Here is an 11915-nt window from a genome sequence, read left to right as displayed (position 1 = left end):
AGTGACGTCTGCTTAATCCAAGTAGTGTGACGTACTTAAGCTGCAGATATTCATTTTGTTTTCTGCCCCTTTTCACAATTGATTCATATAAGGTGTAGCCAACTCGTTTCTACAAAATTCCCCTTCACACACTAAAGTAGATTTAGGAAGTGATCTCTATACACTGCCAATCGGCTTTGTTGATTGAGTGCAGTGAGGAAGCCCTCGGGGGACAAACTATCCACAAAGCAATGCTATTTCCTGTAAACCTAGACACAAGAGAAAAAAACTGCTGCTTTAATGGCTGGCTTTGTAACTGGAAAACCTGAACTGAACTCCCAGCTTCACATTTGGCCAAACGGTGCCGTTCTGGATAAACCACTTTAACTTAAAGTGGATCGTTTTCCTGAACCGTTTAACGGGTTGAAGTGATTCTGATCAGAATGCACGCTGATAAAAATACATGTCCTCACATTTTACAGAAGCGGCATCTAGAAAGGTGGTCATACGTTGATACATCACCTGTTGAGCGACTCATAAGATACTTAGTTTGTAGGCCAGATTCCCACTTGTCTTTTTAAGGCCACATCAGGCAGCTGGCACGGCTGTCTAGATACATTTAGTGCCTTGCCACCTCCATTGACTTGAGGCATTTATTCAGGCATGACCCCAGATGTCACTAAGATGGTGACCTGCCCACCCCGAGCCTTTGTCCTATGCAATGCCCCCAGCCATTAATGTTATGCTGGCACCCTCAGCCCCACCATACGTCCTCTGATGTCCAGTCTCAGCTTCATGCTGGTACCCACCCATTCCATAGTATCTATCCCTACGAATGCCCCTTCCTGTACCCCATTACGGCAGTCCCCTCCGTGATGCCCAATTCTGCTCCCCTGCTGGCACCCCCTCTCCCAGCCTACGTCCCATGCTCGTGAGCATTCCCCAACAGCTCACATGCCTCCCCCTCTGCCCCCGGGCGGGCACCCCCGCGGCCCTCAGCCCCATCCCTTACCTGGCTCGCTTTATAAAACTGTTTCTTCAGCCCGGCCACCGACATCCTGCCTTCCCTAAGCCGGGAACACCCGGGGCCACAGAACAAAGACTGGGGGGGTCACAAACAAGAGAGAGAGGGAAGCCCACACACGGCACCGGGGGCACGGACAGGCCACCGGAGGGGGCACGGACAGGACCGACAGACACAGCCCCAGACGGACACACAAGCAATGCTCCGCCCCGCTCCCGCCTCTCAGGAAGTTACATGGCAACCACACACTTCCGGCGGCTGTCAGGAACTGGGGGTGGGTCCCGGAGGACTGACAGTGGCAGGTCACATCCTGCGCACTTGTCCTCCCCGAGTTCCCATATTGGGGACAGGCAGGGAAGTTACGTAGCGCTGGCTCCAGGAATAGAGCGCATCTCATCTTGCAAAGCCCGCTCTGCGGCGCCTTATCTGCCGCTGCTTGTTACAGATTACAGCGCGCCCCTCGCGCGCAACGCCTCTCGTCTCTCGAGGTGAGAAGAGCCTATGTGCTGACAGTCGCTAAATTCGAAAGGGACAGCTAGCTGCCTTCCACGTGAACTACCAAAGTTCTAAAGCGCTCTATCGCCTGGAACAGTTCTTGGCGCTAGAAAGAGATGGGCTGGTAGGCAGAGGCAGGATGTTGAAAATGAAGGTAATCGGCTGACGAGGAAAGACAGGATGGGGTTAGAGGGTTAATCAGGCTTATACTTGGTCACACAGATAAATCCAAACTCAAAAAGTCTTATTTGAGCTTTGTTGATCTAGAGTCCACGCATCAACCGTCAGGCGGCCCACAGAAAGAAACAGCAACTGCCGACATTAGAACCCAGAACGTGGAACTCTGGTTATAATGAAGAAACAGTAAGGACTACACTAACATTCAAACACACAAACGGACCCGACACCTGACCCTGCGTTACTTAGGGATTATGTAGGGATTATGTAGTGAGTGGGGAGGAAACGCCGCCGCCTTTCTCCGAGGTGAAGCAGAAATGCCTCGGAGAAAGGCAGCGGCGGTTTCGGATTCGGGGGCGTGTTTTTCTTTTTCTCTCCTCTTGCCATTGGCTGGAGGAGAGAAAAACACGCCCAGCGAAAAGTATCGAAAAAAAACGCCCCCGAATCCGAAAAGGACGGGGCCTGTTTTGCGAGACAAACCTCTTCTCCAATGGCTGGCCAGCATTTAAGACGCCAGCCAATGGAGAAGAGGAGAGAAGAGGGGCGGGTTCAAGCCCCTCTTCTCCAAGTCATTAAATCTCGCGAGCGAGACTGCGCAAGCGCAGCCTTCGCTAGCCGAGACCTAAAAACCCCGCAGCAGCGTGGGCACTTCAAATCCGCTCGCAACCCATATTTCTGCATTTGGTGCGGAGAATGGTACTTTTGCTGTAGATATTTCAAATGAATAATCCCCATGTGGCAATTCGATTTTAGCGTGCTCCTTATCTGGTCACAACAAAATTCCCATTCAGCTAGTGTAAGAGTTTGCTCTAAGACCGCATTCCATCGATCCACAGTGGCGTTTAAGGGCTTGGGCAAGTCGCACTTTGAGGCGTTGTTTAGTTTGGTAATTAACTTTTTACGGTCAGTTTAAGTGAGGAGAATCTGCAAAGGCCCCAGTGCCGCTGGTTCCTGTGGAAAGGAGGGATACAGAGCCTTCATTGCCAGTTGAAGTCGGTGGTATTGATTGAAGTGTATAAGTGAGGAATTTTTGCACACCCACAAAGTCAGTGAGCGCGAGGAAAGTCCCCCCTGGAATACTCGTCTCCCACCGACACCAGGCCCTGTGAGCTCAATTGGCTCCTGAGTGACTGACAGAGCTGGGTGGTGTAGGAGTGGTAATGCCAGTTGCTACAAAGGGGAGCTTATTAGTGCCGGTGCCTAGGGCCTTCCAGACGTGTGTTGTGCTGCAGATTGAGCTTATTTCGGTGGTCGCGATGACCGCGTGTGTGTGAGGTAATATAGCGTTGAGGGGAATTGGGTAGGCGTCATCGCTTTCAATTGCAACATGCGGGATATACCTCTGGGGGTGATATCAATAGTGCACAAAGTGAGCCTGTGCACATAAGTAGTAAAGTTAAAAGTCAGGGGCACCAAACCCTCCCTGCTTGTATAATCGCATGAGTGTTTGCCAGCGGAGCCAAAGTTACTTCCTCCGCCCAAGCGAGAGTTATCATATTTTACTTAAGCGATTCAAAAAAGGCCAGAGTCAGGGGATTCATGATATTTACAAATAAGTATAGAAACTTGGGAAGCACAACCATCTTCATAATGGCTAGTCTATCAGCCAGGGCCAGGGGAAGGCGTATCCAATGATTCACCTGGCCTTCCAGTTTCAGAACAGCAGCACCATAGTTCTGCCGAATGACTCTGTCTCTGGGTCTCTATGTATCCACACCTCCAAGTATTTTACTAGATCTGCACTTCATTCTAAGGGGTATTCAAGGGCATGGGGTTCCGTACAGGAACTCAGTGGAAATATAGTTGACTTAGACCAGTTTATGCTCAGCCCGGAGCACCATTCATACATTATATACTCTTGGATGACTGGTGCAAGGTTGGTGGCGGGGTCCCGGACATACAACGCCATATCATCTTCATAAATAGCTAAGGGCCGCTGCCGACAGCGCAGCGCGGCAGCCGCAAGCCTTTGTCTTACTACACATACGAGGAGCTCATGCGCCAGTGCGGCAGGATCAGAGATAGCGTGCATCCCTGTCATGTTCCCCAATCAATGCCTATCATCTCCAATGTGACACCATTAACTCGGATCCTGGCTACCGGAATTGTATACAGCCGTCAAGGAGCTTGGCGCTAGGGATCGAATTGATGGAGCACTGTAAATAGCATGCGTAAGTTATGAGTGGTGGATCTAGAGGGAACACAGTCCGACTGATCCGGCAGCACCACTACATCTTTTATGTAATCCTCCGTGATGGGTTGAACCAGAAATTACGTTTGTCCTGGGGACAGCCAGGCAAGCGTAAAATCATCTAAATATATGCTGCTTTATGTTCAGTTGCTGAGGCGTGAGCGCTATATAGCCTTGTGTAAAAAGCCCATGATTGTGGTTGTGATGAGGGGGTATCGTAGTATGTGTCACCTTCTGGGGAGTCTATACTCACCACCTGAGTGGGCACCAGAGGTTCTTTGATTTTAGCTGCTAAGTGACGGCCAGGCCGACCTCCTTTCCCATAGGTACATGCCACCCATCGTTTGGATTGTTTGGACATGTTACATATTTCTTGGTCTGCCATGTCACTGTATTCTGTAATTTGAGTTTGGATGTCAGCTAACGTTTTGGGATCTGGTCGGGCCACGTATACCCTCTCCAGGTTGAGTATGGTGGTTTCCAAGGAGTTCAGCCAAGCACAAATGGATCTCAACACTCCTGCCCGGAGCCCAATACAAGCTCCTCTAATTGTAGATTAAAGGCTTCTCACAGTGTGCTTACATCCCCAACTGTGCCGTTATTATTTTCCAAATATTGTATCACCGCTGTGCTTATTCCATTGCTGAATACTGCATCCAGCAGCCTCCACTGAAACTGTCTAGGCGTGTGTGTGGGGATAACAGCTGATAGCAATACAGGAGAGTGATCTGCAAGAGTTTGTTACATATGTCGAACTTCAACTGCCCATGTGCTTACCTCTTACGTCACCAGCCAGTAGTCCAGCCATGACCACATATTATGAGCAGACAAAATAACTGTGCCTTCCCTTTCTTCTGGGTGACGTACCCTCCAAGCATCCAATAGGCCATAGTCTGCCGTGCCCTCCCGCAATATACAAGTAGATTGCTTATTCTGCCCGTCTGCAACAGCAGATCTGCCCATACATGGGTCTAAATAAACATTAAAGTCCCTTCGTCATATGACAGCAGAAGGATGCAACTTATTAGTCGATTCCATACTTTCTTAAAGAAGTCAGGGTCGTCTATGTTAGGGCCATACACATTTATGAGAGTAACAACAGTGCCACCAAGGCTACCCTGTACAATCACATATCTACTCTGGTCATCTGCCTCGGTGTGTGTCATAGTGAAGGGTGTTCCTTTTTTAATCAGGAGGAGGACGCCCCTGGAATACGAAGAATACAATGATACTATCCGTATGTCTGCCTGGGCCGCCTTTGTTGTAAGGTGTCTCTTCTGAAGGAATGCCACATGTATAGCCTGACGACCAGATAGGCAAACACCTGACAAGCCTTCTTGGGATTATTTAGGCCCCGCACATTCCATGTGAGGAAATTAAACTGTCAAATGGGTCGGGCCATTAATATCCTAAGCAATCCTGTTGTAGTCTGTGTGGAATTGTAATTGCATAATAGTATTGTGTCTCAACGGTAATAGCGGTCATATAGAGCAGGGATCTCAGATAACAAACTAAGATCCCGAGCACTTTAGCACAAGGAAACCCATCCTAAGAAAAACCCAGCAACAATTTGCTGAAGGAAAAAATTGAAAACCAGTCTAGTAAATATTTGGGATGGTCCCTCATGGGGGTAGCCAGAGGTCAGAAACCCCTTAAAAAGAGCTTAGGTGGCCAAGCATCTAACTCAAGGTCATTTAGGAAGGCAAGACCTAGCTGGCGCGTCAACGCTGGGGAGCATCAGGAGACCCTGAACTTTACTGGGAGAACAGAAATACATCAGAAATACAGTTTACATTGAGTAACTCCAGTCAAATACCAGGTGCGTCAAATACCAGGTGCATCAACTCCCGCTTATCACAAATGCAATGTACAATGAGTTCTGACATCTGAAATCAGACTCACCAGTTCCACGAGTTCAAGTGCCCAATAGACATTTAACCGGTGCAAGCTATGCCAAGCAAAGGGAGAACAAGTCAGAGACGTACCAAGGGAGTCCGAAAGGCACCACATGTCCAGGAAGCCTCGTCAGTCCTCCGTGATGGAGTCCAGCTTTGGAGAGCTGTGGTAGGAACGTCAGATTTAGCAAAGTCCATGGCCATTTTTGAAGTGAAGAAGATCTTCTGTGTTCTCTCATGATCGACTCAGAGGCAGGCAGGGCAGAACATCGTGTACGGCACTCCGGCTACCTGGAGTCTCTTCACCGGTAAGAATTCCCGTCGAGCAGACTCCACTGCCACAGTAAAGTCAGGGAAGAAGGCAACATTATTGGCATGATATTGAAACATCCCCCTTTCTCTGGAAAGGCGCAGGACCGCACCGCGGTCTCAATAGTTGAGTAGTTTGTCGATTATTGGCCATGGCGTGGTCAGGCAGGGAACCTGCCTGCACGGTCCTCTGCTCCCTCTCCACGATAACTACAGAAGACAAGTGCTGACTTCCGAATACCTCCTTCAGCATGTTTTCCATATCATTTTCTAATCGGCCGGTGTTGGTGGACTCCGGTATGCTCGTAATTCGGAGGTTGCTGCAGGTCTTTTCACCTGGAATATACCCAATATTTTACCCATATTCAATTGTTTAGTGGTAAGCGACTGTATATCATCTTCTGTAGCAGATATCCTCTGCTCCGCCGAGGTAAGTCGCATTGCATGCTTATCTAGCATGGATGCCATACTGTCCATTCTAAGATTCAAGATACCAATCTTTCCATCAATTGACTGCAGACTGTGTTGCATAGCAAGTAATGTGGCCTCTAGAGTGGGAGTAATCTGAGAAGGCTGTTCTTGGTCAGTTTGAGTGTGCGTGCTGTGATAATTTAGGTGTGCACCTCGACTCAAACGTCACTCGAGTCAGCTGTTTATCATGTTTTCCCATGTTGAACGGGCTTGCAGATGCAGCAAGTAGTAGGGTAGCAGAGCACCCAGTCCCGCCACTTGTGGGTACCACACGTCGCTGGAATCAAACTCCTAGAGCCCCGCTTGCTCCCCCACTGCGCCTCCTGACCTCTGGAGTATTTGATTATCTATGCATGCTGCATCTCCCCCTTCATGTAGGGCCCCACTGTCATGTTGAAACTGATGATGAAATAAGAATGGCCAGCGCGACCCCCAGTCACTGATCAATCGTTAGCGGCTAAACTGGACAATATGGCCAGGTTTTAGGGCAATCCACAGTCCGCCCCTTCCACCACTTGTCCAGGGAGTCCTGCCTGTGCGGGCCAAGCATTAGACTCGGGCAGCCTGGATCTGGGCACTCCGTGCAGCACATTCGCAGGGGGTCAAAAACCAGAGCCGATACAAGGCCGGGCGAGGCTCACCAGTATGCAATAGGACCCTCAGCGTGTACAGTCCAGCGGGCCAGGGGGGTGAGCCACTGAGGTTTTCAGTATTTATTTGGGAAATTTATAAAGCGCACAGCGGCCCCAACGGGGCGTCCCGGCGCTGAAACAATGAAAAACAAAGGGAGGTCGTAGGGGCAGATATCCAAATTTATGAGGAGAACAGATGTGTTTTCAGGGATTTACGGAAAACTAATTCAGTCTGACAGGTGCGTAAGGCTAATGGAAGTTTGTTCCAGCACTGAGAGGTACAGACCTCAAAGGTTTTGCCACCGGCCCGAGATCGTTTACATCGGGGGGTTTCCAGGAAATGGAGGGTATTGGACCGTAGAGTCCTGGAGTTGGCATAAGGTCGAAGAATGTTTTTGAGGTGTGCCGATCCCTTGCCTTTTAAAGCTCGAAAGGCCAGAGTCATGGCCTTGAATACACATCTTTTTGCTATGGGCAGCCAATGTAACTTATGGAGATGAGGAGTAATATGGTGTCTGGCCGGGATTCTCTCAACCAGCCGTGCGGCGGCGTTTTGGACCGTCTGGAGCTTGTGGCAGAGGCCCGCTGTGATACCAAGGTAGAGAGCATTAGCATAATCAAGATGGGATATGATCAGGGCCTGGATCACAGTCTTACGGCAGTCTGCCGGCAGATAATTGATGAGGCGTTTTATGATTCTAATCTTGGCGAAACAGGAGGTTGCTACTGTTTGCACCTGATTTTTGAAGCTAAGTTGAGTGTCCCAGCGGACTCCGAGATTTCTCACCGAGTCTTTAGGGATGGGAGCTAAGCTTAAGTCTTCTGGCCACCATATACTGGAATCCAAGGGGGATGATGTGTTGAAAAAAAGGATCTCTGTTTTACCGGCGTTGAGCCGGAGGGAATTGGTATCCATCCAGCTCGAGATGTCCCTGAGACAGGATTTCAAAGGATCAAAAGCAGAGGCAGAGTGAGAATCGAAAGTGAAAAGAAGCTGGATGTCATCAGCGTAGGAGGTAGATTTGATCCCCGTCTGTGCAATCAACTTGGCCAGAGGGGTGAAATACACGTTAAAAAGGAGCGGGCTCAGGGAAGAGCCTTGTGGGACTCCCCATTTGAGTGGTCTGGCCAGAGAAGAAAAAGGGGGTGTGAAAACCTGCTGTGTGCGGTCCGAAAGGTAGGATGAAAACCATTTCAGGACAGCTCCACCCAGCCCAAGGTCCTCCAGTCTTCCCAGCAGGATTTTGTGAGAGACGGTGTCGAATGCTGCCGATAAATCCAGCAGCACCAACACCGCCCTCGATCCCTGGTCAAGCGTCCACCTCACCGAGTCGGCCATTTCGATAAGGGCCGACTCGGTGCTGTGGCCCGACCTAAAGCCGTGCTGGGAGTCGTGGAGAAGACCATGGGTTTCAATGTATTTCGACAGCTGGGAATGTGCCAGTCTTTCCAATATCTTGGCTGGGGCAGGCAGGAGAGAAATAGGCCTGTAGTTACTGGGATTGTCTGGATCTAGGTTAGGTTTCTTTAAGATGGGAACTAAGGAGGCAAGTTTCCATTTGGCAGGGAAACAGCCCGTTCTGAATGAATCATTCCAGATGAGATTGAGGTAGGGGTTGAGAAGGGGTGCATGTTTTTTATAGAGCTTGGCCGGCCAGGGGTCTTTGGGTGAGCCTGATTTGCATTTGGTTAGTTCGGCCAGAGAGTCTACTTCTGATATGGTGTCAAATTCGAATAGGGTAGGTAGCTGGGGCGAGGGGGTAGAAAGTTTCTTTTTTTGCCCTGCGGTTTTGGGGAGGGGGAAAGAGGAGTAGATGTCCTCAATCTTATCCTCAAAGAATTTAGAGAGTTTGTCGTAAAGCGACTGGGAGGCAGGCTGAGTACGAGTCAGCGCAATGGGGTTAGTGAAGGATCTCACTATGTTGAAAATTTCCCTAGGGCCATTACTGGCAAGTTGGATTCGGGATGCCAGAAAATCACGTTTGTGTCTTTCAATCATTCTCCGATATTCTTTAAGGGCTGATTTGTAGGTGATTTTGCTGTCAAGGGAGAAGTTGAGTCTCCAAGGGCGTTCGAGGGATTTACAAGAGGCCTTTTTCTGCCGCAGCTCATCAGAGTACCATGGTGCGGAGGGTGTCGCCCTGTAGGTTTTTATGGGTTTGCTGGGAGCTAAGGCATCCAAGGCCTGAGTAATCCATGAGTCCAGATTATCGATCAATATGTCCGGATCGGACGACAGACAAGGAGGAAAGTTTTTGAGGTGTCCCAGGAGTGATTCAGGAGTGATGCAACTCCAGTTTCTACCTGATGATTTAGGGGTGATGGCAGATCTAGCGTAGCGGGTGATGTCAATCTCGAAAGGGATGAGGAAGTGATCCGACCATATAACCGGGATAGGAGATGTGACTCGGATAGATGGTAGATTGGAACAGATCAGATCCAAAGTATGACCGGCTTTATGGGTAGGTAGAGTAACTGTTTGGACAAGCTTACAAGCGGCTAGCGTCGAAATGAAATTACTGCTGTGGGGGCAGGAATCATTATCGGCGTGGAGATTAAAGTCTCCTAGAGCGGTGAAATTGGCGTATCGTGTGCTAAGCTGAGTAAGATAGTCCGCCAGTGCCAGTAAGTGAAAGACATTGGAATGCGGGGGGCGGTAAATAAGAATTCCAGAACAAGAAGAGGATGGGGAGATTTGGACGTTGAAGGGGAGACCTTCAATGCTGTCAATTTGGTCAAATGGGGGAAGGGAGACCGCCCATTTGGATTTATGAATTAATGCAACACCACCCCCGGATTTACCGTTGGGTCTGTTTGCACAGATGATGTTATAGCCCTCCGGAAGTGCGAGGGTAATGGCGGGATTCGTGGTGTCATTTAGCCATGTTTCGGTCAAAAAAAGCATTCAGTATTCAGTACGGGCCAAGTCCACCTCTCCACGACAGATCAGGTGCCCCAAACTGGGTAAGAGCGATCAGCCTAGGGTCTGGAGGTCCACGGCCCCATTTCTCACCTCAGGCTCCGCAACGCCACATGTTTGCCCAGCAGTGGGCAATCACCAGCTTCAGCCGAGGCATTCAGCAATCCGTATCAGACACCAGCCCATCTAGCACACGTCCGGTTATGGTCCACAGCGACAGCCCGGGTTCTCGTCTGCAAGCCCGCCCAGAGGCCGGCAGTCTCCCGCAGGCCCCCAGGTACAACACGCTACATCTCCTCTGGCAGGATCGGTGCTGCAGGGTCAGGGCTCTCTTCCTGCTATCACCAATCAGCTACACCAGAGCCCTCCTTCCAGTAGCGACCCACAGCCCAGGGTTGCAGAGTTTTTCCATCCGTTCATTAGTGTGGCGCCGTCATTTTCTCACCTCGGCTCAGATAGGCTCTACACCGTCCAGAACGATGTTATCTGACCGTCTGCATCATCCGAGCACAGCGCTGTGCCCCTCCGCCAGCGAGCACTGCCGTATAGTTGTGGATGGCTGCGTATTCAGAGGTTAATTAACAGATTGTCGAGCCTGGCAGGCAGAACTACACTAATGTGCGGCTATCTTGCTGTGGGCTCTCTAGCCCCCTCGCCCCCAAAGGTAAAGATGTTTACCTTTAATTGCAGTTAGCCATCATGGCTAACTTCATTATTCATGATGGACTTTTCCACCCTCCTGTTTGTCCGAGAAATCTGTGGCCTACAAGAGAGCTTCATGTCTGATGCATGGCATTGTGAAGGCTGCAATGCTGGCTAAAGGAAAAGCAACTAATTCCCTGTGCAGTCTCTATTTATTTTCGTGTAAAAAGACGGAATATATATTTTAAAATAATATAGTTATTTATATATTAATTTTAAAAGTGTTCTTGGATTCCACTAGAAGTGTCCACACCCTAACACACATGGATAATTAAGATAATCATCGTAGGAATTACAATTACAGGTAACAACCTTTTATTGCATTTAACATGGAAAATAGAAACCATCTTGGCTTCCAAGTTTGTAGCATGTATAAGTTAGGTTCATGCTATGTTCATTTTTTTCATATAGAGTATTAAGTTCTTAGCGCCATACCAAAAGGTTTTTGAAGTTATTTCAAATTTCCATGTTACGAAGTCCATATCTTTTCTTTTTTTCTTTCCAGTCCAATTGCACCAGCAAACATATCTCGATACTCTGAATGCTAAGAGGGCTCTTGGATATTATCTCAAGGGAATGGCAAAAGAATGAAGACAAAAATAAGAAGATGCCTCTTTTGTGAATAAAATATCTGCAAAGGGCAACGTGAGTCTAGACAAGTTATATGAAAGTGGTTAGATTCTCATTTAACGTATTAATATTACCAACTGGCAAATCACCCATCCCCTGATCCTCTTCGGACTTGTTCATCAGAATTATCAAGACTGCCCAAATCAGCTCTTTGAGCAATATTTAGTTAATATTTAGTTACTTAAGATATCTAAATAGCTCCCTAAAAGGAGATACCATACTTCTTATATGCTACTGTTTTGATTTTGATGCTCCTGTTCAAGTGGTGTAAGTTGATTTCAAATGTCTTTTTTCATCACATACTGCTACATACACTTTTCTAATAGTAAACAGTACAAAAAAAAAACTCATGCTGGCACAAGTTGCTCACTGTGGGGCCTACTCACAAACTGCATTTTGCGGTACATTTAACAGTGCTACAATACTACTACTACAGTGCCACAAAATGCTATTCTCAAACCTGTGAGTCTAAGGGCCGGATGTACATTGA

General features: G+C 48.5%; 1 long non-coding RNA gene across 1 annotated transcript in view; it reads left to right on the top strand.

Moving 5' to 3' along the window:
- Positions 1 to 11300: 11300 nt before the first annotated feature.
- LOC146868158 (uncharacterized) overlaps positions 11301 to 11915 on the top strand; it is a 99291-nt gene continuing 98676 nt past the window's right edge. Inside the window, exon 1 of the long non-coding RNA XR_014966184.1 lies at positions 11301 to 11440. This is a non-coding gene — a long non-coding RNA (uncharacterized LOC146868158). The remainder of the gene's footprint in view (positions 11441 to 11915) is intronic.

The sequence above is a fragment of the Triturus cristatus genome, chromosome 1_2 (genome assembly GCF_964204655.1).
Source record: "Triturus cristatus chromosome 1_2, aTriCri1.1, whole genome shotgun sequence".
Classification (NCBI taxonomy): domain Eukaryota; kingdom Metazoa; phylum Chordata; class Amphibia; order Caudata; family Salamandridae; genus Triturus; species Triturus cristatus.
The sequence above is the reverse complement of the archived record's forward strand: the minus strand, read 5'-3'. Positions and strand labels throughout refer to the sequence as shown.